The sequence below is a fragment of the Equus przewalskii genome, chromosome 8, assembly GCF_037783145.1.
Source record: "Equus przewalskii isolate Varuska chromosome 8, EquPr2, whole genome shotgun sequence".
NCBI classification, from domain to species: Eukaryota; Metazoa; Chordata; class Mammalia; order Perissodactyla; family Equidae; genus Equus; species Equus przewalskii.
In genome coordinates, this window is record NC_091838.1 from 13,241,497 (window position 1) to 13,247,496 (window position 6,000).

Below are 6,000 nucleotides of genomic sequence, written 5' to 3' on the forward strand. Positions count from 1 at the left end.
GGGTTTGGCCTGTGTTTCACTCACTCACACTTATACAGGGTTATTCCTCAGTCTCCTAAGGGACCATGTCAACTGCAAAAGATAATTAACCCTTTGAAAGAACCAGCAAGTCTTTATAGCAATGAAGTGAAAAAAACGTAAAAAAAAAAAAGAAAGAGTTTCTTCTGCAAGCCTTTTGAAACTTAAGCGGGCATCTAAATTTCCTGGAGAGCTTGTTAAAATACAGATTGCTATAGGTCTGGGGTGGGATTTGAGAATTTGCATTTCTAACCAGCCCCTGGTGATGCTGATGCTGCTGATCCACAGACCACACCTTGAGTAGCCTGCCTTAGAATCACCTGCAGTTAGAGTCGCCTGGTGAATTTTTGAGAACTACCGTTGTCCAGGCTCTAGTCCCAGAGATTCTGATCTAGCTGGTTTGGGGTGGGTTCTGAAGATGGGTAATTTTTTTTTTTTTTATTGAGTTATTGATAGGTTACAATCTTGTGAAATTTCAATTGTACATTAATGTTTGTCAGTCATGTTGTAGGTGCACCACTTCACCCTTTGTGCCCACCCCCCCACCCCACCTTTCCCCTGGTATCCACTAAACTGTTCTTGGTCCATAGTTTTAAATTCCTCATATGAGTGGAGTCATACACAGATTATCTTTCTCTTGCTGGCTTATTTCACTTAACATAATTCTCTCAAGGTCCATCCATGTTATTGCAAATGGAATGATTTTGTTCTGTTTTGCAGCTGAGTAGTATTCCATTGTATATAGGTACCACATCTTCTTTATCCATTCGTCTGTTGATGGGCACTTAGGTTGCTTCCACGTCTTGGCTATTGTAAACAGTGCTGCAATAAACATTGGGGTACACAGGACTTTTGGGATTGCTGACTTCAGGCTCTTTGGATAGATACCCAGTAGTGGGATGTCTGGATCGTATGGTAGTTCTATTTTTAGTTTTTTGAGGAATCTCCATACTGTTTTCCATAGTGGCTGCACTAGTTTGCATTCCCACCAGCAGTGTATGAGGGTTCCTTTTTCTCCCCAACCTCTCCAACATTTGTTGCTATTAGTTTTAGATATTTTTGTCATTCTAACGGGTGTAAGGTGATATCTTAGTGTAGTTTTGATTTGCATTTCCCTGATGATCAGCGATGATGAGCATCTTTTCATGTGCCTATTGGCCATCAGTATATCTTCTTTGGAGAAATGTCTGTTCATGTCTCCAGCCCATTTTTTGATTGGGTTGTTTGATGTTTTGTGATTGAGTTGTGAGAGTTCTTTATATATTAAGGATATTAAGCCTTTGTCAGATATATGACTTGCAAATATTTTTTCCCAGTTAGTGGGTTGTTTTTTTGTTTTAATCCTGTTTTCATTTGCCTTGAAGAAACTCTTTAATCTGATGAAGTCCCATTTGTTTATTCTTTCTATTGTTTCCCTTCTCTGAGAAGGCATGGTGTCCGAAAAGATCCTTTTAATACTGATGTCAAAGAGTGTACTGCCTACGTTTTCTTCCAGAAGCCTTATGGTTTCAGGTCTCGCCTTTAGGTCTTTAATCCATTTTGAGTTTATTTTGGTGAATGGTGAAAAAGAATGGTCAATTTTCATTCTTTTACATGTGGCTTTCCAGTTTTCCCAGCACCATTTGTTGAAAAGACTTTCTTTTCTCCATTGTATGCCCTCAGCTCCTTTGTCAAAGATAAGCTGTCCATAGATGTGTGGTTTTATTTCTGGGCTTTCAATTTTGTTCCATTGATCTGTGCACCTGTTTTTGTACCAGTACCATGCTGTTTTGATTACTGTAGCTTTGTAGTATGTTTTGAAGTCAGGGATTGTGATGCCTCCCGTTTTGTTCTTTTTTCTCAGGATTGCTTTAGCAATTCGGGGTCTTTTGTTGCCCCATATGAATTTTAGGATTCTTTGTTCTAATTCTGTAAATAATGTCATTGGGATTCTGATTGGGATGGCGTTGAATCTGTAGATTGCTTTAGGTAGAATAGACATTTTAACTATGTTTATTCTTCCAATTCATGTACATGGAATGTCTTTCCATCTCCTTATGTCATCATCCAATTCTCTCAGAAAGGCCTTGTAATTTTCATTATATAAGTCCTTCACTTCCTTAGTTAAATTTACCCCAAGGTATTTTATTCTTTTTGTTGCGATTGTGAATGGTATTGTATTCTTGAGTTCTTTTTCTGTGGTTCATTACTGGAGTATAGAAATGCTACTGATTTATGCAAATTGATTTTATACCCTGCAACTTTGCTGTAGTTGTTGATTACTTCTAACAGTTTTCCAATGGATTCTTTGGGGTTTTCTATATATAAGATCATGTCGTCTGCAAACAGCGAGAGTTTCACTTCTTCCTTCCCTATTTGGATTCCTTTTATTCCTTTTTCTTGCCTGATTGCTCTGGCCAGGACCTCCAGTACTATGTTAAATAAGAGTGGTGATAGAGGGCATCCTTGTCTTGTTCCTGTTTTCAGGGGGATGGGGTTCAGTTTTTGCCCATTGAGTATGATGTTGGCCATGGGTTTGTCGTATATGGCCTTTATTATGTTGAGGTAGTTTCCTTCTGTGCCCATTTTGTTCAGAGTTTTTATCATAAATGGCTGTTGGATCTTGTCAAATGCCTTCTCTGCATCTATTGAGATGATCATGTGGTTTTTATTCCTCAGTTTGTTGATGTGGTGTATCACATTGATTGATTTGCGGATGTTGAACCATCCCTGTGTCCCTGGTATGAATCCCACCTGATCCTGATGTATGATTCTTTTGATGAATTGCTGAATTCTGGTTGCCAAAATTTTGTTTAGAATTTTTGCATCTATGTTCCTCAGTGATATTGGCCTGTAGTTCTCTTTTTTTGTGGTGTCCTTGTCAGGTTTTGGTATCAGCATGATGTTGGCCTCATAGAATGTGTTAGGAAGTGTTCCATGAAGATGGATAATTTTTTAAAGGGATCGTAATGTGCAGCTAGGTCTGAGAACTGCTGCTCTAAAGTTGAGAGATTATGAAGAATATTAAGAGATTAAAATAACCATTTTTCTTCCCTTCAGAGCCGTATGGACATTATTCTATTGTATCCTGGCATTGATTCTTGCCATGGAGAAATCTGATTCTTCACAATTTTTTATCCCTCATGGATTATTTGCAATTTCTCCTGGGATATCCAAAGATTTTCTCGATTCTTGAAGCTGAATAAGAATCTGATTCACTGTGGGTTGTCCTAGATCAAAATTTCCTCAAACATGGTATGTTCTTTCAAGGCTGCAGATTCAATTCTTTCTGCATTATGGGGAAATTTTCTTTTATTATATCTTTAATGTTTGTCCCATATGTTTTAGATCTCTACTTCAGGAGCACCAAATATCCTTGAGATCATCTTCATCTGTTTTAAATATTTGGAGAGGTGGAGAATAAGATTTGCCAATCTTTTCTGTTTTCTTTCTGATTGCTTTAATCTGTGGGATTTTTTTTTTCTCCCTTGGCTGCATTGGCTATTGATGATTTTAGCAGTTTCTTCTAGGTCAGCAATTCTCTTTCCAGCAGCATCTCTTTTCTTGCTTGTTGTTTCTAATTCGTTCATTCTGTAATGATATTATCTGTGTCTCCAATTTGTTTTCTTAGGTTTACAAACATTCTTTGTCTAATTCTATGCCCATGGATCAGCAAACTTTGTTTTTGGTAAAAGGCTGCATAGTAAATATTTTAGGCTTTACAGGCCATACAGTTTCTATTGCAACTACTTAGTTCTGACATTGTAGCGTGAAAGCAGTTATAGGCAATCTGTAAACAGATGGGCATCACTATGTTCCAATAAAATTTTATTTACTAAAACAGGCCACCAGCTAGTTGGTTCTCAGGAACAGCGCTAGGCTGAGCACAGAGTGTTCTTTAAGTAGTTGTGCCATTGTTCCTCCTCCCCTCCTTAAGACCAGCTCTTAATGCAGTGCCTCTGGGGACATTCCACAGTTCTCCTGGGTCGGGTGCTTCCTCCATGTTCTCAGAGCACTTTGTTTAGGCACATCATGGCCATCACCAGATTGGCTTAATAATAGCTAATTTTTTGAGCCAGCCCTGCTGGCCTGGTGATTAAAGTTCAGCATGCTCTGCTTCAGCGGCCTGGGTTTGGTTCCCAGGTGCAGAACCACACCACTTATCTGTCAGTAGCCATGCTGTGGCAGTGGGTCACATGGAATAACTAGAAGGATCTACAACTAGAATATGCAACTATGTACTGGGGCACTGGGGAGAAGAAGAAAAAGAAATGAGATGAAAATTGGTAACAAGGTGAATCTTTCCCAGCGAAAAAACAACTAATTTTTTTATGTGTTCACTATGTACAGGGCATTGTGCTAAATGCTTTTCTTCTGCCATCTCATTGAATCGTTCCAACAACTCAACTTTACAATCTCCAGTCAATACGTTCCCACTCCATTCCATGGGTGACTGCTACACACCTTCTCCTTTCTCTTCAAGTCATTAGTATCTTTCCCAAACTTCTCACTCTTAGCTTATGACCTTTCTCCTTATTTCTCTGGGAAAATAGAAGCAATCAGACGAGAATTTCCATTTGATCACCTGTAAACCTACGAACCTACTTGCCTCCGTACTCTGCCTGCATTTGCTATCCATTCTCCTAAGAGCAGCCCCCTCACTTGTGCACCAGATTCATCTATGTCTCCTCTCCCTCCAGCAGCTGTATCCCCAAAGCATCAACATTTGCCCTCTTGACTTGATCACTCCACCAGTGTGAAAACTTGCTGCAAATTCTCCTGTCCTAAACAAACATACCAACAAACCTCTTGTGACCCGCCATTCCATTTCTTTGTTTGCTTTTACAGCGAAACTCCTTTCAAGAGTAATCTACACTCAGTCTCCACATCCTTGACCCCCTTTCTCTCCTAAACCCACTCTAATTAGACTGTTGTCCTCACTCTGCTAAAATAGCTCTTGTCACGGTTTCTGGTAACCTCCAAGTAGCCACAGCCAATGAAAATTCTCAATCCTTAACTTATTTGACCTATCAAGGAGCACTTGACATACTTGGTCTTTCCCATCTCTTTGAGGAGGCCTCCTAGAGCTAGCCACTTCTTCTCAGTCTCCTTAACGAAGTCATACAGCTAATCAAGTGGCATGTCTGAGATTTGAACCCTTAAAAGAAGAAATTACTTCTTATTTGTTTCTTTGTCCCTAGTGCCTGGCACAGTGCCCAGCACATGGCGTGAACTGAGAAGCATCTTTATTATTTTGCGACAAAGAATGTCAGAGCTAGAGGTCAGTTGAGATGGTTCAGAGCAGAGACACTGGACTCTCTAGTCAACAAGAGGGAGACAGTACCAACTAATGGAATTTCTGAGGAGTGGGGAACAGGTGGGAGATCCAGACAGGTAAGTGGCAGGCTTTGGTTAAGACCCGACAGAAGGAAATTAGGTGTAGTCTGGCAGGCACTGTCTTCAAAAGCTAGCAGCATATAGTTGAGAGACCATTTCCTGGTCTGTATCAGGAGCCCATTGTCTCAGCAGGGGTTCCTGGGAAACAGACACTGAGACAGATCCATGTGCACAGAAAGGTTCCTGCGGAGTGCTGTCAGGAACAGCACCTATGAGGGAGAGCAGGAAGAATGAATGGGCAGAGGAGCTGAACAGCAGTGCATTCTTAACGAAAGTTTCAGCCAATCCTGCAGGGAGCTGTGGAGCTAGAAAAGCCCTTCAGGGTTGTCCAAGCCTGAAGCAAGGAGATTTCACCTTTATAAACTCTGCCTGTCTCCCCACGGATAAGTCACTGGATCTCTGGATGTGAACTGCGTTTGGGGAAGGGTGTGACCCTGGGCAAGGTGGCTCTCTTCTCCTGAGGGAAATTCCTGAAGACGGACTTAGCTGTGAGCACTGTCAGCCACGAATACCCCTCAGCAACTGAGGAACAAGTACTGCAGTCCTAAAAGGGAGATCTGGGTGGCACTCTACAGTATCCACTACTCCTCTCCCAGAGAACCAAAG